The following is a 26,283-nucleotide window of genomic DNA, read 5'->3' on the forward strand; positions in this document are numbered from 1 at the left end:
ATCCCAATTTTCTGCATTTGGCCCATATCCCTCTGAGCACTGCCCCTTCGGGTACCTGTCCAAGTGCTACTAATGTACCTGTTTCAACCACTTCCTCTAGCAGCTCGTTCCATATACTCATCGCCCTCTGTGTGAAAATAGTTGCCCCTTAGGTCCCTTTTATATGTTTCCCCTTTCACCCTAACTCCACTTCCCCTAGAGTTGTAATCCCCTCCCCAGGAGGATAAAACTTATCTATGTGTATCATAATTCTAAGCATTTCTGTAAGGTCACCCCTCATTCTCCTTTGGTCTAAGGAAGGCCTGGCCAATCTCTCCCTATAATACAGGCCCGCTCATCCTGGCAGCATCCTTGTAAATCTTCTCAGAACTCTTTCCAGTTTAACCACATCTTTCCCCTAACAGGGTGACCAGAACTATGCACAGTACTCCAAGGGCAGTCTCACCAACTTATCCCAAACAAACTGTTTAAGAAAGTGGTTTCAGAGAAAGATCACTGTCCTGAAGAGATGCTGACAAAAAGGTTTTGACTTGGCGTGAGATCTGACTCGAGGCCTAGTTCTCTGAGCTGCCACTGGACAAATGGCCAAATGGTCTCCATCGAGGGGTCAGCGGTGGAAAGGATAAGTTGGTTCAAGTTTCTCGGTGTCAACATCTCAAAGGATCTATCCTGGATCCAACATGTTGATGCAAACACGAAGAAGGCACACCAGCAGCTATACTTCATTAGGAGCTTGAGGAGATTTGGTAGATCAGCAAGGACTCTTACACATTTCAGCAGATGTACCATGGACAGCACTGTGACTGGTTGCCTCTCCATCTGGCATGGAGGGGCCACTACACAGGATCAGAGAAAGCTGCAGAGGGATTTAAACTCAGCCAGCTCCATCACGGCCACTATTGAGGACATCTTCTAAACTCAGTGCCTCTAGAAGGCAGCATCTGTCATTATCCCTCACCACTCAGGACACGCCCTCTTCTCTCTATTACCATCAGGGGGGAGGTACAGGAGCCTGAAGATGCACACTCAGCATTTTAGGAACAGCCTATTCCCCTCTGCTATCAGATTTCTGAACTGTCCATGAATACTACCTCACTATTTTACTCTCTTTTTGTACAATTTATTTATTTCTTACATTTCTTAATTAAACTTGCATTAACTTTATGTGTCTTGCACAGTACTGTTACAAAACAACAAATTTCACAACGTATGTCAGTGATAATAAACTTGATTCTCATTCTGACAGCCTCAGACATGGCTCGAACATTCATCAGCAGGGGTCACCAACCTTTTTTTTGCACCACGGACCAGTTTAATATTGACAATATTCTTGCAGACCGGCCGACCGGGGGGCGGGGGGCGGATGTTAGTCACAACCGGAATATAGGTGATGTCAACTACAAGTCACTTATAATTGGCTAATACACTCAATTTTGTTTACTAAAAGGGCTTATCTAACAAATTTAATATTTAAACACACAGCGCATATTTTCCTCGTATGAGCATATAAAATCATTGCAGAACACCAGTGAGAGGACAAGGTAAGGGCCGCGGCCGTGGTGGTCGCAGTTTCCGGAGAGAGCGACTGACCGAGCGAGGAGTGCGACAGGGCGCGTGCCTGCCCCCCCTTGCAGGTAAGTAGGATCTATCGGCCGACAAAAGTTTGGCTCGAGGGATGACCTTCAGTAGATCGCAGCGAGGTATCTGCTCTGCTACTTACGAAACCCTGAGCCCAACTTAGGTCGTCTGCGAATAATTTAGCACTGGGTTCCCCGCGAACATTCAGTGTGCTAAACAGGTTTAGAGGCGGCGCCCATCTGTCCACACTCCAGGCCAGTACCAACAGCACTTCTTGCCAGCCGTGCGAGGTGGCCGGTTACCTGAGGCCAGCCAGTGATCCTTGGCGCTAGAGTATCACTGCGTTTAGGCGACTGATGACCTCACGTAGGTAATGGTTTCGCGTGTGTAATGACCTCACATGCACAATACCCTCGTGTGCGTTCAAGTTCAACAGTGGGCGTGACAGGGAATAAGGAAAGGTGCAGCTGACTCATATTGTTTCATATTGATAAATCATATTGTTTCCTCACGGCCCGGTAGCAGATGCTTTGCAGCCCAGTACTGGTCCGCGGCCTGGTGGTTGGGGACCACTGTTCAACAGCACCTGGGTTAGGCACCCCAACTGATATTTCCTCTGACCACAGTCCCCAATTCATTTCAGATTTCTGGGCTGCGATGGTTCAGAACCTTGGCATTAGGCTACATTACACCATGGTGTATCACCCACAGACCAATGGCCTATGCGATTGGTTTCACCGACTGCTCTGAGGGCTACCCTGATGGACACGTGCTGGCACGATCGTCTCCCGTGGGTCCTGCTTGGGCTCAGAACAGCTCAGAAAGAGGACCTGCAGTCATCTGTGGCTGAATTGGTATATGAGAAGCTGTTACGAGTGCCAGATGATTTTATTCCTGATGCCACGACCACCTGGTCAGCCTATCGACAACGTTCCACCCTCCTCAGTAAAATCAATTCCCTTTTACCTATTCCTACCTTCCATCATGGCGTACAGCACTGTAGGGTTCCTGTTGACCTACATTCCATCCTGTTTGTTTTTGTCCGCCATGATGCACATCAACATCCCCCTTACAATGGCTCATTCCATATTTTGGAATGGAGAGAAAATGCTTTTATCACAGATAAGAGTGGTAAAATCTGAAAGTGTTTCAGTAGATAACCTTACACCAGCCCACCAAGGTTTGGAAGACTCCATTACCATGCCCCTGCCATCACGACATGACCATGAGTGTGTTAACACACTTCTAGACAAGCCAAAGGCACCTGCTGTTCCTTCAGTCATGGAACACAGGATCCGAGCTGGGCGCTGTCTAAGTTCCAGACAGGCTCACAATGCCAGTTTTAGTGAACTCTGGGGGAGCCTGTGTAGGGTAATATAGTTGGTGGAAACGTGCATAATTCACAACCACTGACATTGAGTTGGGCTTCACTTTAAGAGGTGGATCTGATGTGATTATGTAATTACATAATGTACTTTTACCGCACTTAGTGTTCAGTTTTTTTGGAGCACAATAAATGAGTTGTTACGGTCTTTTTCTTAAACATAAAACACCTCACATCTTTTTATATGCGAAAACCTACAGTAACAAGTCTGGTCTTTCAAGGAATGGCTCTCCAACTTTCGAGATAACTTTGCTGAAACAATTCTGATCTGAACATACAAGTGTTAAATTTGACAGTGTTAAATTGCTTTCTCTTGTATTATACAGTTAAAGGAGTTGTATCCTTTTATTAATACATGGCTTAAAACTTAACGATGATTATAAAAAAATTATTACTGTTAACTGCTCAGAATAAGGAGAGATTTCACAATTAATCAAATTTAGTGCAAAGGTCCAAATAAAAGGTCCCAAATTAAAACATAAAGCAAAATATGAGCAATGCAAATCAATATGGCAGAATTACTTGCCAACATAAAAAACTGCATTTCCATTTAATTTAATTTTATATAAATCATTTGGCTCTTGTACGGTCTTAAACAGAAGAACAGTCACAGCAAAAATTGGTCTTTCACATTTTCAATGTAGTTTAGTTTATTTATAGACTACAGCTGTTAAAGAACATTATCTCAGCATTTAAGAGAAATGTGAATAGGTACATGGATATGAAGAGCTATGGTCTGGATTCAGGTCGATGAGTCTAGATGGGCTGGAAGACCTGTTTCTGCACTGTTCCATGACCTCATAAGAAACAACGACAAGTACAGAGGCCATCATTTTTCAGTAGGATCTTTCTCCCTTTCTCATGATTGTTCTCCCCTTTCCCCTGGTGTTGATATTTCATTTAGTATGTGGGATGTGGTTGAAAGTGGTGGCACAGGAAGACAATATGATGAAGATATCACTTGGCATGCTGGCCGTCATCAGTCACCGCATTTACACAGAACTTTACAGCACAATACAGGCCCTTCGGTCCACGATGTTGTGCCAACCTTTTAACTTAGTCTAAGCTCAATCTACAGTAACCCTTCCCTTCTACACAGCCCTCCATTGTTCTATCATCTATGTGACTACCTAAGAGTCTCTTAAATGGCTCTATTGTATCTACCTTCACCACCACCACTGGCTGGGCATTCCACACACCCACCACTCTCTGTGTGAAAAACTTACCTCAGACATCCCCCCTATACTTTTCTCCAATCACCTTAAAATTATGCCCCCTTGTATTAGCCATTTCCACCCTTGGAAAAGGTTTCTGGCTATCTTCTCGATGTATGCCTCAACATTTTCTCAACCTCCTTCTCTCCAAAGAGAAAAACTTTAGCTCATTTAACCCATCCTCGTAAACTTACAAGGATATTGCCGGGACTTGAGGACCTGAGTTATAGGAAAAGGCTGAATAGGTCAGGACTTTATTCCCTGGAGTGTAGGAGAATGAGGGGAGGAACTCAGCAGGCCAGGCAGCACCTACAGATAAGAGTAAACAGTCGACATTTCTGGCCATGACCCTTCAATGGAAGGGGAGAAGTCAGAATAAGAAGATGGGGGGAGGGGAGAAAGAAGTACAAGGTGGTTGATGATAGGTGAAACTGGGAGGGGGAGGGGTGAAGTAAATAGCTGGGAAGTTGATTGGTGGAAGGGATAAAGGGCTGGAGAAGGGGCAATCTGATAGGAGAGGGTAGAAGACCATGGAAGAAAGGAAAGGGGAGGAGTACCGGAGGGAGATGATGGGCAGGTAAGAAGGGAAGGTGTGAGAGGGAAATAAGAATGGGGAATGGTGAAGGAGAAGGAAGAGAGTGGTAATTACCATAAGTTCCAGAAATCGATGTACATACCATCAGGTTGGAGGCTACCCGGACGGAACACAAGGTGTCTGTCCACATTCCAAGCCTACACCACGTAGCATCCCAACTCTTCTGACACTACCATGACGACCGCATTGATGCTGCCTCCTGCACTCAAGCTGAGCTCATCAATTTCATCAATTTTGCCTCCAACTTCAACCTGCCCTCAAATTTATTTGGTCCATTTCTTACACCTCTCCCCCCTTTCTCAATTTCTGTGTTTCCATCTCTGGAGAGATTCTATCTACTGATATCTTTTATAAACCCACTGACTCTCACAGCTATCTGGACTAGACCTCTTCCCACCCTGTCACTTGTAATGATGACATTCCTTTCTCTCCGTTCCTCTGTCTCCACCGCATCTGCTCTCAGGATGAGGTTTTTCATTCCAGAACTGAGACATCCTCCTTCTTCAAAGAAAGGTGATTTCCTTCCTCCACCACTAACACAGCTCTCACCCACATCTCCTCCATTTCCCTCACCCCGTCCTCACGCCATCACACCAGAGTTGGGTTTCTCTTGTCCTCACCTACTATCCCATCAACCTCCGCAACCAGCACATAATTCTCCGTAACTTCTGCCATCTCCAACTGGGTCACACTACCAATCACATCTTTCCCTCTTCCCCCCCCCCGCCCTACTTTCCACTTTCCTCCCTCTGGGGCTCCTCCACTTTCTCTTTCTGTCCTCTCCTATCATATTCCTCCCTCTCCAGCCCTTTATCTTTTTCACCAATCAACATCCCAGCTCTTTATTTCACACCCCTCCCTCTCCTGGTTTCACCTATCGCCTGCCACTTTGTACTTCTTCCTCCCCTCCCCCACTTCTTATTCTGACTTCTCCCCTTCCTTTCCAGTCCTGGTGAAGCGTCTTGGCCTGAAATGTCTAATGTTAACTCGTTTCCATAGATACTGCCTGGCCTGCTGAGTTCCTCAGTATTTTGTGTGTGTTGCTCTGGACTTCCGGCATCTGCAGATTTTCTTGTGTTTGAGAATGAGGGGAGATTTGATAGAGCTATAGAAATTTATGAAGGGTATAGATCGGATAAGGATGTTGCCAGGACTTGAGGATCTGAATTATAGGGTAACACTGAATACGTTAGGATTTTATTCCCTGGAGCACAAGAGAATGAGGGGAACTTCGACAGAGGTATGCAAAATTATGAGGGGTATAGATAGGGTAAATACAAGCAGACTTCTTTCCACTGAGGTTGGGTGGGACTAGAACTAGAGGTCATGGGTTAAGGGTGAAAGATGAACTATTTAAGGGGCACCTGAGGGGGCGCTTCTCTATTCAAGAGGGCGGCGTGAATGTGGAATGAACTGCCGCAGGGCTCGTGGATGTGGGCTTGATTTCAACATTTAAGAGAAGTTTGGATAAGTGCATGTATGGGAGGGGTATAGAGGGTTATGGTTTAGGTGTGAGTCAATGGGAGTAGGCCGAATAGTTCAGCACAGACTAGATAGGCTGAAGGACCTGTTTCTATGCTGGAAGGCCCTATGAATCTATGACTATAAGACATGCTCTCTAGTCCAGGCAGCACCTTGGCAAATCTCCTGTGCACCCTCTTGAAAGCTTCCATATCCTTCCCATAGTGAAGTGACCAGAACTGAACACAATATTCCAAGTGCAGTCTAGCTAGGGCTTTGTAGAGCAGTAACTTTACTTCATGGCTTCTGAACTCCATCCTAATAAAGGCCAACACACCGTCCACCTTCATAATCACCCGATCAACTTCTGCAGCATCTAAAATGGGATCTATAAACGTGGACGTTAGTATAGGATGTTCTGATGCATTTGTACAAAACATTGGTGAGGCCACGACTCAGCTATTGTATCCAGTTTTGAGCACCACGTTAGAGCAAAATACAAAACATAGGAGTAGAATGAGGCCATTTAGCCCATCAAATGTGCTCCATAAGAAACAACCATGACAGAGTTCAAACCTGCAATCTTCTGATGACACACGTCAAACGTTGAAATCAGACACATTAACAATTTATCACCGAGACGGAAAGACTGCAATGAGGATTTATGAGAATGTTGTTGCAACTCCAGGAGATATAGGGAGAGATTGAGCAGGGTAGAACTTTATTCCTTAGAACATAGGAGATCATGGGGTATATAAAATTCTGAGAGGCATAGAGAGGGTAATGCACAGTCTCTTTCCAAAGGAAAGGGAACAAAACACCAGAGGTTATAGGTTTACAGTGAGAGTGAAAAGGATTAAAAGGGACCCAAGGAGCAACTTTTTCACGCAGAAGATATATGGAATGATCCACCAGAGAAAGCACTTGCAGTGGGTACAAAAGCAACATTTATTTTGGGTAATATGTGGATAGGAAACACTTAGAAGCATATGGGTGAAATACAAGCGCACAATATAGAACAGTACAGCACAGGAACAGGCCAGTCAGCCCACAATGTTGTGCCAAACCAGCAAAACAAAAATACCCAAACACTAATCCCTCCATCTTCCATGTGCCCATCCAAACGTCCCTTAAAAGCCTCTAATGTATTTACCTCTACCACTATACCAGACAGCACATTCCAGGCATCCACCACTCTGAGTAAAAACTTACCCCTCACATCCCCTTTGAACCTACCCCCTCTCACCTTCAATGCACGCCCTCTGGTGTTAGATATTTCAACTCTGGGTAACAGATGCTCTCTGTCCACTCTTTCTATGCCTCTCATAATCTTGTAAACCTCTATCAGATCTCCCCTCAGCTCCATAAAACAACACAAGTTTATCCAGCCTCTCGTGATAGCCCATGCCCTCTAACCAGGCAGCGTCCTGGTAAACCTCCTCTGCACCCACTCCAAAGCCTCAATATCCTTCCTATAGTGGGGAGACATGAACTGTAAGCAATACTCCAGATGTGACCTAACCAGAGTTTTGTAAAGTTGCAACATAACCTCCTGGTTTTTGAACTCAGTGCCTCCACTAATAAACACAAGCATTCCATATGTCTTCTTAACCACCCTATTGACCTAGGTAGCCACTTACAAGGAACTATGAACTTGGATTGCAAGATCTCTCTTGGATCTTACCCTTAACAGTGTAATGTCTCCTTGCATTTGCCCTACCAAGGTGCAACACCTCACATTCATCTGGGTTAAACTCCATCTGCCATTTCTCAGCCCAAATCTGCAACTGATCCATACACACTGTATTCTTTGCCAGTCTTCTACACTATCCACAATTCCACCACAAATTTACTAACCCACCCATCTACATTTTCATCCAGGTCAAACAGATCCCTGTGGAACTCCACTAAATACAGACCTGCAGCTCAAATAAGACTCTTTAACTGCCTCCCTTTGTCTTCCACGTGCAAGCCAGTTCTGAATCCAAACAGCCAATGCGCAGCAGACTGCATGCATCTTAATCTTCTGGGTTAGCCTCTTGTACGGGACTTTGTCAAACGCCTTACTAAAATCCATGTAGATAACATCCACTATCCTACCTTCATCAATCTCTCTTGTCACCTTGTCAAAAAACTCAATCAAGTTGGTAAGGCTCAACTTGCTACACACAAAACCATGCTGTCTCTCCCTAATTAGCCCAGCAATTTCCCTACAACTGATATGAGTCTCACTGGTCTATAGTTTCCAGGATTTTCCCTTGTTCGCTTCTTAAATAGAGATACAACATTAGCCACTTGCCAGCCCTCCAGGACCTCACCAGTGCCTACAGAGGACATAAAGACACAGGCAAAGGCCCCAACAATCTCCTTCAAAAACCTGGGGACTAATCCACATTAATACATTAAAAACCCAACACTTAGACCATAAGACATAGGAGCAGAATTAGGCCATTTGGCCCATTGAGTCTGCTCCACCATTCAATCATGGCTAATCCTTTTTTTCTCTCCTCCTCAACACAGTTCCCAGCCTTCTCCCCATAACCTTTGATGCCATGTCCAATCAAGAACCTATCAACACTTCCTCCTCCTTGACCTGTAAACACCCTAATGTATTTAGCAAATGGAACTAGAGTTGCTGCACATCTTGGTCAGCACAGAAGAGTCAGGCCAAAGGGTCTGTTTATTTTATTTAATTTATATTATTTTATTTTACTTAGAGATACAGAATGGTAACAAGATCACGCCGCCCAATTAAACCCATGTGAACAAGTAACCTAAATTTGCTGATGATACAACCATTGTTGGCAAAATCACAGATGGGGACAAGGAGGCATACAGGAGCAAGATATACCAGCTAGCTGAGTGGCATCGGAGCAACAACTTTGCACTCAACGTTAGCAAGACCAAAGAGCTGACTATGGACTTCAGGATGGTTAAGACACATACCAGTTCTCAGAGGGATCATAAGTAGAGAGAGTGAGCAATTTCAAGTTCCTGGGTGTCAGTATCTCTAAGGATCTAACCTGGATGCAACATATCGATGTAGCATGTAGCATAGGAAGGATTTCAGTTAGTCCAAACGAAGGGTCTTTCTTGGCCCAAAACGTCGACAGCGCTTCTCCCTATAGATGCCGCCTGACCTGCTGTGTTCCACCAGCATTTTGTGTGTATATTTACTGTGATTAGTTTTCTCTACATTTATCATGCATTGCATTGTATTGCTGCCACAGAGTTAACAAATTTCACAACATATGCCAGTGATATTAAACCTTCTTCTGATTCTGACTCTAACTCATACATCTCTGGACTGTGGGAGGAAACCAGAACACCCGGAGGAAAGCCATGTGGTCACGGGGAGAACGTACAAACTCCTTACAGGCAGCGGTGGGAATTGAACCCTGATTGCTGGCGCTATCATATCGCTACTCCACCGTGCTGTGTGACTCTAACAGCAGAGGTGTAAAAAGAAGGCTCCTTGAGATGTCTTGGTCATTGGATTAGAACCTGGTTCCATAAAATTGTATCTACGTGACAATCTTTGGTATCCTAGAATTAATCTCCTTTTCCATGAATCTATCCTGCTGTTTTTGACACTTCCACTGCCCTTTGCCTCCAGCGCTTTTGGGGGGTCATTTTACCACATTCCCGCACTGCTTCTGGGTAGAAATATTCCCTGATTTCACAGCCCATCTCCAACTTTAAGATTGCCCTCTTGTCTTTTCATGGAGAGTGGCCAATCCCTGATATTCTCTATTCTGGAAATGCAACACAGGTTAGAGCATGTGGGGTTTTAAAGATCACAGGTACAGCTCTCCCCACCTGAGGACATCCACAGCAGGCACGAAGGTGACATCCATCATCAGGGACCCCCACCATCCCGGCCATGCTTTCTTCTCAGTGCTACCATTAGGCAGAAGGTACAGGAACCTGACGACCTACTCCTCAAAGTTCAACAACAACTTCTTCCCCACTTGTACCGACCTGAAATCACCACCTCGGACTACACTAATTTTTTTCTCTCAATCTTGCAGTAACGTTCTTTTATTATCCTCATTGTGTATTTTTGCTTACACATATGTTATATACAAGTTATATTAATTTATGTTGATTATGTTTGTCCTGGCCCTGTAGTGTACTGCACTACTAGCAATAAGCCTGAACCAGAGGGGACGGATACTTGGGTTGAGTTGTGCTCCGATCTCGGCAATTTACCTGCAAACATTTCGTCACCGTGTGAGGAGATGTCGTCAGTGTGCTGTTGATAGATAATTCTTTGAATGATTGGGGAATTGAGGTCGATGAAAAATGAACACAGGAGAAGATCTGAGGCCGCTGTCAGATCAACCATGATTCTATTGAATAGCAGAGTTAAATGCACGATCAGGGTGAATTCCAAAGTTGGAGACCCGACAGCTACGAGTCTGAGAGTCCGAGCACAGGGACAGGATGCCGGGAGGTGGCACGTCCTGGGGTTGGAGGCCTGTCTGTGTATGTGAGTGGGTGGGTGGGACAGATGGGAAAGGGGCTTGCTTTGCCGGTGTTACTGTTGCTCCTTCTGTTGCTTCTCAGAACACAGTGGGCATGTTACATTGTGTGGCAACAATTACGGGTTGCCCCCAGCACAGCTTTAGATCGTGTTGGTCGTTACGCAGCCAACACATTTTCACTGTACGTTGCGATGTACATGTGACAAATAAATGTATCTACATGTGAATCGAGAGGGGCCAAGGTTCTAATGTTCGAACTTTTAAAAGAAGCTTGAGCAGATTTGAAGATTCAGAAATGTGTTCATACGCAAGGTGGGAGAATCACTGGACTATACCATCAAGGAGACATTGGTGTGCAAAAGTGACATTTCTCACAAAAATACTTCTGCTTTCCAGCACCAACATCTGTTTTATATAGTTCTCTATAGATCTGTTGCTAGCTCAGTGGGCTCTTTTAGGGGATTGTTCTGATGCAGTTAACTTTACCAAGACATTCAGGGAATTGTTCAACCACAATTATTTATTCACTTTTTAGTTTATTTCTTTGACAAAGGAAAAAGCCTCATAATATATTTACTCTTCGGGGTGGCATTTGTAATGTTAAAATGCTCTATGCAACTCTAAAAAAAAATCAAAGAGTTGAATTGGACAGAGACCAATGGTAATTTTGAACTAGTAAGTTACACTAGTGAAATTTAAGAGACGACTAGACAGATATATGGAAGAATTTAAGGTGGAGGGTTATATGGGAGGCAGGGTTTAAGGGTCGGCACAACATTGTGGGCTGAAGGGCCTGTACTGTGCTGTATTGTTCTATGTTCTATACCTGGAGTCACGAATGGGAATGACAGATTTCCTTCCCTGAAGAACTTGAGAGGACAATTTTGGAATTCTGCAACAATGCAGCAATTTCACGTCCTTGGTCATACAGCCCAGAGCAAGGAAGCATGGAAACACCACTTAGATTATTACTTTTATTTTCTCCTGCCAAAGCGAGGTTGGCTTGGATGCATGCCAACCAGTCCGTGCTGATCATGGTGCCCACCCGGCTGGTCCCATTCTCTGCATTTGGCTCACATCTCTCCAAGCCTCAGCATCGACTGATATTGGAGTCAAGGGATAGGGGGAGAAAACAGGAACGGGGTACTGATTGTGGATGATCAGCCATGATCACATTGAATGGCGGTGCTGGCTCGAAGGGCCGAATGGCCTACTCCTACACCTATTGTCTATTGACGATTGACTGCTCCCCCCATCTAACTATCTAAGTGCTTCTTAAATGGTACTATTGTTCCTGCCTCTAACACTACCTCGGACAGCTCATTCCACAATCACCCTCTGCATGAAAAAAACCTGTCCCATAAATCGTTTCTCTCGCACCCTAACTTCAATGTTTCATTCCGAGTCCCTTCATCAGGACTGGACAGGAAGGGGGCAGAAGCCAGAAAAGGATGGGGTGGGTGGGTGGGGGGAGGGATGGAGTACAAGTGAGATATTTCAGCTTCTGTCCTCTTCCTTTCCAGTCCTGAGGAAGGGTCTCGGCCCAAAACATCGACCGTCTATTTCCCTCCATTGATGCTGCCTGACCTGCTGAGTTCCTCCAGCACTTTGTGTGTGTTGCTCACCAGCACCCCCGGGGAGGGGAAGGAGAGGCAGATCCATCAAACTGTTATCCGATCTTCCCGGGAGTCGAGTAATTTATTGAAATAAAAGACAAGCAAAAGAAGGTCACATCAACTCGAGCTTTAAGTAGGAAATAAATCAAAACTTAAATAAATTTTCCGTCCTACAATAGCCAGGAGCACAAGCATAAGTTAATCAGCACAATGACAACAGGAAGTCAAGGTTCAGCACCTCTCTTTGACAAACCACACTGATTTTCAAAAGATTTAACCATCAGGTTTATCCACCAGAATTAGTTTAAATTACAAGTTATCCCACACACACTCAATACTTCTTCCCTTCCACCCTCAGATTTCTGAATGAGCAACGAACCCATGAACACTACCTCAGTATTTTTGCTCTAGTTATTTAATTATATACATTATTAAATAAGCAATAATTATATACTTAATTATATATAAATACATCAATATGATATTAATATATTTTATCTTGTAATTTATATTTTACATATTGCACTGACATGCTGACACAAAGCAACACATTTCATAATGAATGCCAGTGATATTAAACGTGATTCTGATTCTCGTTAGTCATTCGGTCACACACCCCAGGACGTAGACTACAGGACAGTACAGCACAGGAACAGGCCCCCGGTTCAGGATGTTCTGCCAAACTAATGAATTATTGATCAAATGGCAACTAAACAAATCCCTTCTGCCAACACAATATCCATTTCCTGCACATTCATGAACCTATCGAAGAGCCTCTTGGACATCTCTATTGCATCTGCCTCCAACACCACTCCAACCCACGCATTCTAAGTGCCTACTACGCTCTTGCCCCTTACATCTCCGATGAATGTAACCCCCTCGGCTTAATTGTAGTAGACATTTGAACCCTGAGCAAATAGATGACAGCTTTCTATCTACACTTCTCATAATCTTATGAATATCTATCAGATCTCCTCTCAGTTTCCATTGTTCCAGAGAAGACAACCCTTTAGTCTAAACTCTTCTTATAGAACATACCTTCTAATGCAGGCAGCATCCTGGGAAACTCTTCCGCACCCTGTCCAATGCCTCCACAAATCAGACAACCAGGACTGAAGCCAATACACAGAATGGAACCCAACTAGAGTTTCATAAAGCTGCAACATGCCTTTCCGACTTTCGAACTCGGTCCCTCGACTAATAGATAGATACTTTATTGATCCCAGAGGAAATTACAGTGTCACAGTAGCATTACAAATGTACAGATATACAAATATTAGAAGAGTGAGTGAGTGTGAGTGTGAGTGTGTGTGTGTGTGTGTGTGTGTGTGTCCTTAACTCCTGGTGGAGTCGTCGGGGCACCGTCACGACAAGCTTTTTGCACCGATCCTTTCGGTGATTGCTCATCGTCTTGGGCATCTGAAACCTGGCGGAGCCCATCCCTCTCCAGGTTAAGGAGAAGTAAGAAAGAATAAAAAATAATTTACCTCAAACAGTCAAACAGGAGGGGGTTATCACTTCCCCGGCTATAGGTTACGGTAGAGCCTAATGGCCTAGGACAAGAATGACCTCACTTAGCGCTCTTTGGAGCAGCACAGTTGTCTTAATAAAGGCAAGCATGGCATATGACTTCTTTACCACTATTAACCTGTGCAGCCACTTTCAGAGAATAACATGATCCTCCCAATAGTACAATCACAAAATAAGAAATATTAAAACACCAGATTTATTTGTCAAATCAAAACATACAGTGAAATGTGTCGTTTGTGACAGTGAGCAATATAGTCCGAGTATGTACTGGGGGTTTCCTGCACCAACATAGCATGTCTACAACTTACTACCCCTAACCCTTACACCTTCGGACCGCAGGAGGAAACCAGGACACCCAGAGGAAACAGGGAGAACATACAAATGCCTAACAGACATTGGTGAGAATCGAACCCCGATGGTGCTGTAAAGCAGTGATTCTCAACATGGGCCATACAACCCCCCAGGAGGTCATTTCGGATTTTGTAGGGGCCACAGCCGTTTATGAATGGGCCATGAAAAGTTACTGTCTTAATGAAACATTACTAAAATATATAAATAAAAAATTAATGAATATATGTAATTTAATTAGAACCCTGAAATGAAAGGGAAAATATGCTCAATTATGCAAATGAGGCAAGAAAGCAGCTTAATCTGGTGTGTGCGTGTGTCTGTGTTTTTTGGGGTGGTGGTTGGTGCACATTAATCGTTATCTCTGCTCCTGTTTGACCACGCACAAATCACCGTTCACACCCGGCTGCGACCTGCTCCACATCCATCCCCATATCACAAACTGCACCCTGAGCAAGGGGGTATGCAGCAAGGGGCTGCTCCTGTTTGCCCCCCACTGACCCTAGCGTGTTGTAATATTTATAAGAAGTGACATGAAGGCTGCAGTGGGGTCATCTGCCAGAAATGGCTAAATTGCAGAGAGGCGAGAACGCATGAATTCTCCCAACTGCATCACTATCCACCACTACAACTTCCACACAATCCTTGGTGCTTAGCATATTTGAAAATTTGAAAGGAAGTTTAATTTGTTTTTTCTGGCAGGTACATGCTCTTCATTGCTACATAGAATTTACATATATAATAATTTTTTAAAAAAAATATTTGCCTTAAAAATCAAATTATTTTTTAAAATTCTGCCTAAAAAGCTAGTTTTATTTGCACAAGTATATTCAATATTGATACTTTTTCACATAATTATATTTATTATGATTCATCAACATTTACTAATTTTCTATAGAGCCTACTCTTACAATTGTACTGTTGTTACAGTTTATGTATGTACAAAGACACATATTCTTGAACTTTTTTTATATATCAGATTACCCATGGCTACTAACCAAGTTGCAACCAGATGTTCAAAACTTCATCAGTTTGCATCAGTCGCAAGGATCTCATGAAATACCCAAAGTAACAATATTAAGCACCTTTTTCTTTGCGAGTTGGAAGATTATTTTATATATACTACTTTGTACAAATAAAGTGTCCTACTCAGAGCTTTGAAATTGTTTTATTTTTCATAATATACAGCTTGTTAAGACATAACTATCAGCTGTATATTACAATAATTAGTATAGTTGACCAAACGAAAAGTTTAGCAACTAACGGACACCATGGAGGGTGGGGGCAGTGGACTAAATGAAAGTCATACAAATGGTCCACAAGTAGAAGGTTGAGAACCACGGCTGAAAAGCACTGAACCAGCCACTATGCTCCCCCCCCCCCCCATGCACACCACAATCGTACATTCTTTTACCCATCTGTAATTGTGTCAGCCACTTCCTAACTGGTATACCACACAGTTAATGTCACCTCTGCACACTGGTCTTGGGTGATATCCCATGTCTTCCCTTACAACTGGGTCAACAAACTTTGAACCTTCTTTAGGTTAGCTGCATTAATAAAATAACTGACTACCATCAGAAATAAACCTCAGCACTCTCTCAGTCAAGATTGATGAGAAGGGGAATGCTACTAATGCTACTAAATACAGAGAGATCCTGGATTAAAAACCTGCTAGCCTGTGTGAAAAAGTTTAAACAGGGGAGGAAGTTTGTCTTTCAGCAGAACAACCACCAAAAGCACACTGCCAGAGCAACCATGGAGTGGCTTTAAATAAATAAAATTGTTGTCCTTGTGTGGCCCAGTCAGAGTCCTGACCTTAACCTAATTGAACATCTCTGGTAAGACCTTAAGACTGGTGTTCACAGCCACTCCCAACTAACCTGGCACAACTTGAGCAATTTTGCACGGAGGAAAGAACATATCTTGCTCCACCATGCTGTGCAAAGCTAATAGAGACTTCTCGAAAAAGACTACTGGCTATAATAGCTGCGAGAGACAATTCGACTAAATACTGAGCACAGGGGGATGAATATTCTGAACTACTAACATCGCAGTGAATTTTTCATTTTTCATGCTTCAGTTTTCAGTCTTCTACTGTGAAAAAAGGAGCATGTGATTCACAAATAAAAATTCTCAGTTAAATTTATCAAAATCCCTGGTTGTAATGCTCATTTACATGAACAAAGGGTTGAGAGCTGAATACTTTTACAAGGCACCATCCAGCAACCCACCTATTTAACCCGAGCCTGATCACAGGACAGTTTACAATGACCAATTACCCTACTAGCTGGTATGACTTTGGACTGTGGAGGGAAACCCACGTGGTCACAGGGAGAGGTGGGACTGAACTCCGATGCCCCGAGCTGTAATACCGTCACAATAACTGCCACGCTACCACGGCAACCTTTATATTTTATGTATTGCACTGCATTGCTGCTAGAAAACAAGAAAGTTTGCGACATTTGTCAGTGATAATAAACGCGACTCTGTTTCTGAACCTGGTGCTGTGGGATTTCAGCCCCCTGTACCTTTGGTCTGACGGTAGCTGCACGAAGATCGTGCCTGGATCGTCGGGACCTTTGATGATGGATGTTTCCAACCTGAGGCAGCACCTCCTGCTGATACTGGGGAGGATTACCGGTATATCTGTGACTTACTAGGCAGAGTCCACTGCTCTCCACAGCTTCTTGTGTTCCTGCATATTCAAACTGCCATGCCAGACCACGATGTGACCAGTTAGGACACTTTCATTAGTACCGCTGTAGAAATTTGTTAGGAGTGCTCAGGATAAGCCTTCACCTTCTAGGGAAAGACTTTGGCACATCTTGTGATTACACCTCTGTGCTAGGCCCAGGACAGGTCACCTGATCTGAAGGGCCAGTGGATGCAGATTCAATCAGAAGTTTCCAAAAGGGAAATGTAATAAAATAAAGGAAAAGGAAAATTCACTTTTAACATCCTCAGTTTAACAGCAATAAATACAGGCCTCATCGTTGACATTTGCATGTCACGTTCACACTGCCTTCCTTTGGACACCATGTCAAATAATTTCTGTAATAAAATAACGGCAAAATGTTTGGAGACATTTTGGATCACATAATCGATCCCATGTTGGACCTCCCAGTCTCCCTCTGGTCCCTCTCAACTCCTCATTCTTCCTCCCCCAGACTGGCCACTACCCAGGTCTCATCACATGTTCACTTTCTAACTTGTATATGCACCTTGTCATTTGTTATTTGTGGTAATATTACTTTACGTGTTAAGTTTGTGAATTATATGCACCGTACTTGCTCTGGAGGAACATTGTTTCATTTGGTGATATACGTGTGTACGGGTGAATGGTGATAATCTGGACTTGCACTTGACTCTGGTACGTGTACCTCACCCCAATAACTTCACCTTGAAACCCAGAGCTTTCTATTTCCCCAACCCCCCTCAACACTTTGCATCTCTCCTCCTCTGATGATAAACCCCCGTCCCCTTTGACCAAGCCATTGGGCAGCTCACTACAGAACGCTGGTCTCTCTGAGGCCCACTGGAACACGTCACTGAGCCGATGCTCTGTGTAAACCCAAGCTATTGGGTTTAATATTGACGTCACAGTCAAGAAAACTCACCAGCTTCCTCCGGCGGCTAAATAAAGTCGGCACGTTCCGATTGGCCCGGACCAATTTTTTAGCGAGGTGCCACAGAAAGCATCCCATCGGGATGCATCAGGGTTCGGTCTGCCTGTGACCGCAAGAGAACTGCAGAGGCAATTGTCACAGCTGAGCACAGGGTCCCTCCATGCAGCTGGTAAGCCGTAGGCACACCCTGCTGGTGCCAGAAGCACTGCAACACTTGCGGGCTGCCCAACACAATCCTCACTGATGCATTCCTTTCCTGTCCTGATGAAGGGTCTCGGCCCAAAATGGCCAACTGTTTATCCCCTCCGTAGACGCTGCCTGGCCTGCTGAGTTCCTCCAGCATTTTGTTTATATCGCTCTGCCTCTCACTGTATGTTTTGATGTACACATGACAAATCAAACTAATCTTATTTTTACTCCCGCTGCAATGGTTCACAGCACTGAGGGGACAATCTAATGGAAGTTGTGATATGTTTCTGAGATCTGCCCACTGGAAACCGCCTGGAGGTTCTGGGCACTGAATTGAACTTGTCACATTTATTTGGATTGACTAAATGAAGGCTGTTCAGGACTGCAGTCTCATACTGGTTGATATGACTTAGTGTTTCACTTGTGTCTAGACAATTTGTCCTACAGATGGATAAATGAAGTATTACAAATGAGTGGTGAAAGCCTCAATCATCTGCTGAATATAACGCGACACTGCATTCCAAGGAATGCCAGCTTGATCTATGCCCGGGCTCTGGATGGCTCCTGCACAAACCACTACAGAATTCAAGACGATGTGACTTTGATTGTTGGCAGCACCCAAAACTGGCTATTAGATATAGCAGTTTTATTGTCAACAACCATTCCCAAGGTGATGCACCGAAGCAGACAAAGGCAGACAGTCCCACACCTGCAAGTCTGGGGAAGTCCATGGAGCCTGCCCTGGGATTGGAGGGCTGTCTGTGTCCGTGAGTCAGTGGGTGAGTGGGGGATAGGAGGGAGGTAAGGGGCTTGATTTAGACTGTGAATTAGGCCATTCAGCCCATTGAGTCTGCTCCACCATTTCATCATGTCTGATTTATTACCCCTCTCAATCCCATTCTCTGGCCTTCTCCCCCGTAACTCTTGATGCCCTGCTTTACCAAGAACCTATCAACCTCCAACTTAAATATACCCAATGACTTGGCCTGCACAGCTGTTTGTGGCAATGAATTGCACAGATTCACCAACCTCTGACTAAAAATATTTTTCCTCAATTCTGTGGATGTGCCCCCTAGTCCTAGACTCCCCCACTATAGGAAACATCCTCTCCACATTCACTCTGTCTGTGTCCTCTGGTCCTAGACTCCCCCACTATAGGAAACATCCTCTCCCCATCCACTCTATCTGTGTCCTCTGGTCCTAGACTCCCCCACTATAGGAAACATCCTCTCCACATCCACTCTATCTGTGTCCTCTGGTCCTAGACTCCCCCACTATAGGAAACATCCTCTCCACGTTCACTCTGTCTGTGTCCTCTGGTCCTAGACTCCCCCACTATAGGAAACATCCTCTCCACATCCACTCTATCTGTGTCCTCTGGTCCTAGACTCCCCCACTATAGGAAACATCCTCTCCACATTCACTCTGTCTGTGTCCTCTGGTCCTAGACTCCCCCACTATAGGAAACATCCTCTCCACATCCACTCTATCTGTGTCCTCTGGTCCTAGACTCCCCCACTATAGGAAACATCCTCTCCACATTCACTCTGTCTTGTGTCCTCTGGTCCTAGACTCCCCCACTATAGGAAACATCCACTCCAAATCCACTCTATCTGTGTCCTCTGGTCCTAGACTCCCCCACTATAGGAAACATCCTCTCCAAATCCACTCTATCTGTGTCCTCTGGTCCTAGACTCCCCCACTATAGGAAACATCCTCTCCACATTCACTCTGTCTGTGTCCTCTGGTCCTAGACTCCCCTACTATAGGAAACATCCTCTCCACATTCACTCTGTCTGTGTCCTCTGGTCCTAGACTCCCCCACTATAGGAAACATCCTCTCCACATTCACTCTGTCTGTGTCCTCTGGTCCTAGACTCCCCCACTATAGGAAACATCCTCTCCCCATCCACTCTATCTGTGTCCTCTGGTCCTAGACTCCCCCACTATAGGAAACATCCTCTCCACATTCACTCTGTCTGTGTCCTCTGGTCCTAGACTCCCCCACTATAGGAAACATCCTCTCCACATCCACTCTATCTGTGTCCTCTGGTCCTAGACTCCCCCACTATAGGAAACATCCTCTCCACATTCACTCTGTCTGTGTCCTCTGGTCCTAGACTCCCCCACTATAGGAAACATCCTCTCCACATTCACTCTGTCTTGTGTCCTCTGGTCCTAGACTCCCCCACTATAGGAAACATCCACTCCAAATCCACTCTATCTGTGTCCTCTGGTCCTAGACTCCCCCACTATAGGAAACATCCTCTCCAAATCCACTCTATCTGTGTCCTCTGGTCCTAGACTCCCCCACTATAGGAAACATCCTCTCCACATTCACTCTGTCTGTGTCCTCTGGTCCTAGACTCCCCTACTATAGGAAACATCCTCTCCACATTCACTCTGTCTGTGTCCTCTGGTCCTAGACTCCCCCACTATAGGAAACATCCTCTCCACATTCACTCTGTCTTGTGTCCTCTGGTCCTAGACTCCCCCACTATAGGAAACATCCTCTCCACATTCACTCTATCTGTGTCCTCTGGTCCTAGACTCCCCCACTATAGGAAACATCCTCTCCAAATCCACTCTATCTGTGTCCTCTGGTCCTAGACTCCCCCACTATAGGAAACATCCTCTCCACATTCACTCTGTCTGTGTCCTCTGGTCCTAGACTCCCCCACTATAGGAAACATCCTCTCCACATTCACTCTGTCTGTGTCCTCTGGTCCTAGACTCCCCCACTATAGGAAACATCCTCTCCAAATCCACTCTATCTGTGTCCTCTGGTCCTAGACTCCCCCACTATAGGAAACATCCTCTCCACATCCACTCTGTGCCCCCTGGACCTAGACTCCCCCACTATAGGAAACAACCTCTCCACATTCACTCTGTCTGTGTCCTCTGGTCCTAGACTCCCCCACTATAGGAAACATCCTCTCCAAATCCACTCTGTCTGTGTCCTCTGGTCCTAGACTCCCCCACTATAGGAAACATCTTCTCCACATTCACTCTATCTAGGCCTTTCAATAATTGATAGGTTGCAATGAAATCACTCTTCATCCTTAAAAACTCCAGTGAGTATAAGCCCAGAGTTATCCAACACTCCTGGGATCATCCTCGTGAACCTCCTCTGGACCATCTCCAATTCCAGCACAACCTTTCTTCAATAAGCGGCCCAAAACTACTCACGATACTCCCAGTGCGGTCTGACCAATGCCTTATAAGGCCTCAGCATTACATCCCTGCTTTTGTGTTCTAGTCCTCCCGAAATGAATATTAACATTGCATTTGTCTTCCTCACCACCAACTCAGCCTGCAGGCTAACCTTTACAGAATCCTGCATGGGGTCTCCCAAGTCCCTCTGCGACTCTGATTTTTGAATTTTCTCTTATTTAGAGAATAGTCTACATCTTTATTCCTCCTACCAAAGTGCATAACCCTGCACTTCCCTACATTACACTCCATCTGCCTCTTCTTTGCCCTCCCCCCCCCCTCGGATCTGTCTAGGTCCATCTTCAGACCCACTGCTTCCTCAACACTACCTGACCCTCTGCCTAACTTCATATCGTCCATAAACCGGGCCACATAACCATCAATTCCATTGTCCAAATCATTGACATACAACATGGAAAGAAGTAGAGCTAGCCCACCCCCTCTGCCTGCCTGCTGTCTATTCAATACATGTGTGACCTTGGATATTAAGTTTCACCTATGATTTTCTTTCAGCTATGACTCAGAGATGCCCAAGACATCATACCTGCCAATCTGTAACTGCACAACAAGATCATCAACCTTATTCTGCAGACTGTGTGCATTCGAATATAACACCTTCAGTCCGGTACTCACTCTCTTTGATTTTGCCCCCATTGCACTTTAACTCATCCCACTGACTGCAATTTTGCTCTATTATCTGCCTGTCTTTCCTCACGGTCTCACTACACACTGCATCTAGTTATACACCTCATCCTCAGCCCTATCCCTCTCGTTCTCATCCCCCTGCCAATGTAGTTTTAAACCCTCCCAAACAGCTCCAGCAAACCTGTCCACAAGGATATTGGTCCTCTGCATATTCAGGTGTAACCCGTCCTTCTTGTAAAGGCCATACCTTCCCCAGAAGAGATCCCAATCATGCAGTAATCTGAAACCCTGCCCCCTGCACCAATTCCTCAGCCACACGTTCACTTGTCAAATGATCCTGTTCTAACCCTCACCATCCACAAGGATATTGGTCCTCCTCATGTTCAGCCCTTGGCACAGGCAGCAGCCCTGAGATTTTGTCATGGACGTCCTGCTTTTCAGCTTTCTGCATAACTCCCTAAATCCTCTCTTCAGGACCTCCTCCCCTTTCTGCCTATGTCATTGGTATCAATATGTACCACGACTTCCAGCTGCTCACCCTCCCTTTTTGGAATGCCATGGATCCGATCCGAGACATCTTCGACCCTGACACCTGGGCGGCAACATACCGCCCTGGCGTCTCTTTCACATCCACAGAACCTCCTGTCTGTTCCCCTAATTTGCCCCCTATCGGTACTACAGTCCTCTCCCCCCCCACCACCCTTCCCTTCTGAGCCACAGAGCCAGACATCTGGTCTTGCAGCTTTGCCCCGATAGGTCGTTCCCTACCCCAACGGTATCCAGACTGGTATACCTATTACTGAGGGGAATGCCCACTGGAGCACTCTGCACAGGCTCCCCATTCCCTGTCCCTCTCTGACAGTCACCCAGGCACCTGCCCCCTGCAACCTAGGGGTGACTACTTCCCCGTAGCTCCTATTGGCCCGTTTCAGCCAAAGGTCATCAAGACGCAGCTCCATTTCCTTACCGTGGTCTCTAGGGAGCTGCAGGTCGATGCACTTCGTGCAGATGTAGTTATCAGGGAGACTGCAGGTCTCCCAGAGTTCCCACAAAGAACATACCTCTACCTCTGGATGCATTCTCAGCAAACTAGCTACGTACTAACAGAAAAGCAACACTTACTAGAAACTTTCTTACTTACTTAGAACCTCCGCCTGTTTTCGCCCAAGCCGGGCCACTCTAACACTGGCCCACTCGCACAATGGCCGCTCCACTTCTACCTCCTTTCTTGTATTGGCCCCGTGCTGATTTCAGCCCACCGAAAGCAAGCTGAAAGCCCCTGTGCTCCTTTTAAACTTTGTGCTGCATCACTAACGAATGACTGATTGCAGCCCACAGAAAGCTGTTGTTCTTTTGTTGCCGTTGTTCTGCTGAACATAGCGGGCGTGCTATGCTTTGGCACCGTGACTCTTGCAGGCTTCCCCAGCACGTCCCTCCGATCACAAATGACGCATTTCACGGTACATGTGATAAATAAATGAATCACTCTATCAGATTCCTCGTTTACCTTTTACCTTCCAGCTTCTTACCTCCCCCCCCCCAGCGAACCACTCACTTCCCCCTCAACTGGTCTCACCTAGCTTGTACACCTCCCTCTTCCCCCCACCCCCATCCTATCCTGATGAACGATCTCAGCCTGAAACGTCGACTCTTCATTTCCCTCTGTGGATGCTGTCTGACCTGCTGAGTTCCTCCAGCATTTGGTATGTGGTACAATCTGGAGTCTCTGTAGTGAGGCGGGGTGGAACTAGTTTTGAGCGAGGGAAAACTCCCTTTTGCATTTGAGAATTTACATATGATGTTTTATTTAAGATAGCCATTCAGGAAATTTACTAACCCCCCCCCCCCAAAAATAAAGCAAACCTCACAGCAATGGGGATGTACCGCCGACCTGCGGAGCTGAGTCCGCACCTGTGCAAACGCTTTGCTGAATTCCCGCACTGCCTCCGCAGAGAACTGGAAGGAGCCTCGATAACAGCTGGTTGCAAAGTCGCGGGGCGGGGGGGGGGGGTGAGGTTTTAAAAAAAAACTTGATTTATTTCAACGCTGTTTATTTTAAACAGAATGCCTTTCAAAGGGTTAAATATGGAAATTAAGTATCTACAGAACGCAACCATCTCCCCAAAATATAATTACAGATCCAAAACACGAGCAAAGCAATGCAGCCGGTATGATTTGCAAGAGAGGGATAAATCCACACATCTAAATACAATTAAAAACCTTTTACACTTCATCACATAGCTGTTTCCTATTTTATGGCTCATTTACAACTGCGGTTTCTTTGCATGTATATTTATTTTGCGTGACTATTGAAAGAGGGCTGGGCAAATACTGCCGCCAGTAACTTCCGAAATGGTGCATTTATTCAGCTAGTAAAAAAAGTCACGCTAGAAAGTTAGGGTGGAAGGGGGGCGGCTGCGGTTGGAGACTTTTTTCGCGTTCTAACTAACCGGGGCATTAAATTGTCTTTAATTGCGATTGCCTCCGCTGGCAAGTGGCTCGGCACCGCCCCCTGGCGGGAACAGTGTTGCTTCATTCCGAACCGTGGCGAGGGGAGACAGAGGGGTGCCGGCAGCCAAATGTAAAATCTACACACTAGATAAATTATGCACTCATTTTCCATTCTCTGCGTTAAAACCTCCCCACATTTCCCGGGGATTTTTTTCAAATTTTATTTTTGCACAATCACCTGTCAGACCCCCGCCCAAAACACATTTTAATTTATTGCCACGAAGACAGAGTATTTTGCCAATAGATTGCATTTTGGTTACCTGTCATTGAAAAAAAAATAGCCTCAACAATTTGAACATTTAATTTGCATTGACTGCACGAATTACGACTAAAACTTCCAGAGAATAATCTGTACTCATCCTACCTTTTTTGCTGGTTTATCAGTTAGGAGATTCGCACAAGAGACACCGGTCCACAGTGTAAATTCTTCTGGGTTCTGTTCCGGGCAATGAGAGACTGGTCTGGCAACAGGAACTGGGCTGGTGCAGAACTGATTGCTTCAGGTCTTTGCAACGTTATTTCCTTCACATTTTCTCAAAAGAAAAGATGTAAATTAACAATAAATGGGGATGTAGGAACGGCGGGTGATGTAGTTAGTCAAAGGTTCAACCATCCCCTCTCTGAAGCCGCGACGTAATTTTAGTACGCAGTTCGGCTTAAAGCAACACACACCGAGTAACCAGCGTACAAAATACTAACTCCAGACAAAGATTGTGTCATTTCTTTGTGTGTGAGGCGAAACCCCACGTTCATGCACACACACAGCCACTGACAGACAGACACACGCACACACACACACACACACACACAGAGACACACACACACACACACACACACACACACACACACACACACACACACAGACAGACAGACACACACACACACACACACACACACACAGACATACATACACACACACACACACACACACAGACATACACACACACACACACACACACAGCCACTGACAGACAGACACACGCACACACACGCACATACATACATACACACACACACACACACACACACACACACACACACACACACACACACACACACACACACACACACACACAGAGCAGAAAGATAAATCTCTGATTACAAACGTTGTGGTCTGGACACAAGAGCAAATGAATCAGTAAAGAGATTGTCACATCAGCTGTGGCCCTATCTGTGGGTCAAAAGGTTTCAGACCCATTCCAAAGACCCCAGCACTAAAGAGATCTCCAGTGCACAACACAGGGCATGCTGTGCTGTCAAGGATGCTGTCTCTGTTCCCTTAGATAGTGTGAAAGGTTCCAATTCTATCAGAATCAGGCTTATTATCACTGACTAGCAAGTGAAATTCCATTTCCCGGATATCTGCGCTCACCCCCATCTTCATGCTGCCTGAACAGTGATAGGGTTCCTCTTGTCCTCACCTACCACCCCATGAGCCTCCATATCCAACACATCATCCTCCTCAACTGATGCCACCTCCAAAGGGATCCTACCACCAAACACATCTTTACCCCACCTCCCCAACTCTCCACTTACCACAGGGATCATACCCTTTATGATTCCCCTGTCCATACAGCCCTCGCCACTAATCTCCCTCCCAGCACTTACCCTTGGAAACAGCCAAACTGCTACACCTGCCCATTCACCTCCTCAGCTGAGGCCCTATCTTTGAGACCTGTCGTAAAGTATAACTTCCCAGTGGCACAACGTTTTAATTCCCATTCCCATCCCCGTTCCGACATGTCGGTCCATGGCCTCCTCTTGCGCCATGATGAGGTCACCCTCAGGGTGAAGGAGCAACACCTTACATTGTCTGGGTAGCCTTCAATCTGATGGTATGAATATCAAATTCTTCTTCCGGTAAAAAAATCCTTCTCTTTCCT

Source organism: Hemitrygon akajei, chromosome 10 (genome assembly GCF_048418815.1).
Source record: "Hemitrygon akajei chromosome 10, sHemAka1.3, whole genome shotgun sequence".
NCBI classification, from domain to species: domain Eukaryota; kingdom Metazoa; phylum Chordata; class Chondrichthyes; order Myliobatiformes; family Dasyatidae; genus Hemitrygon; species Hemitrygon akajei.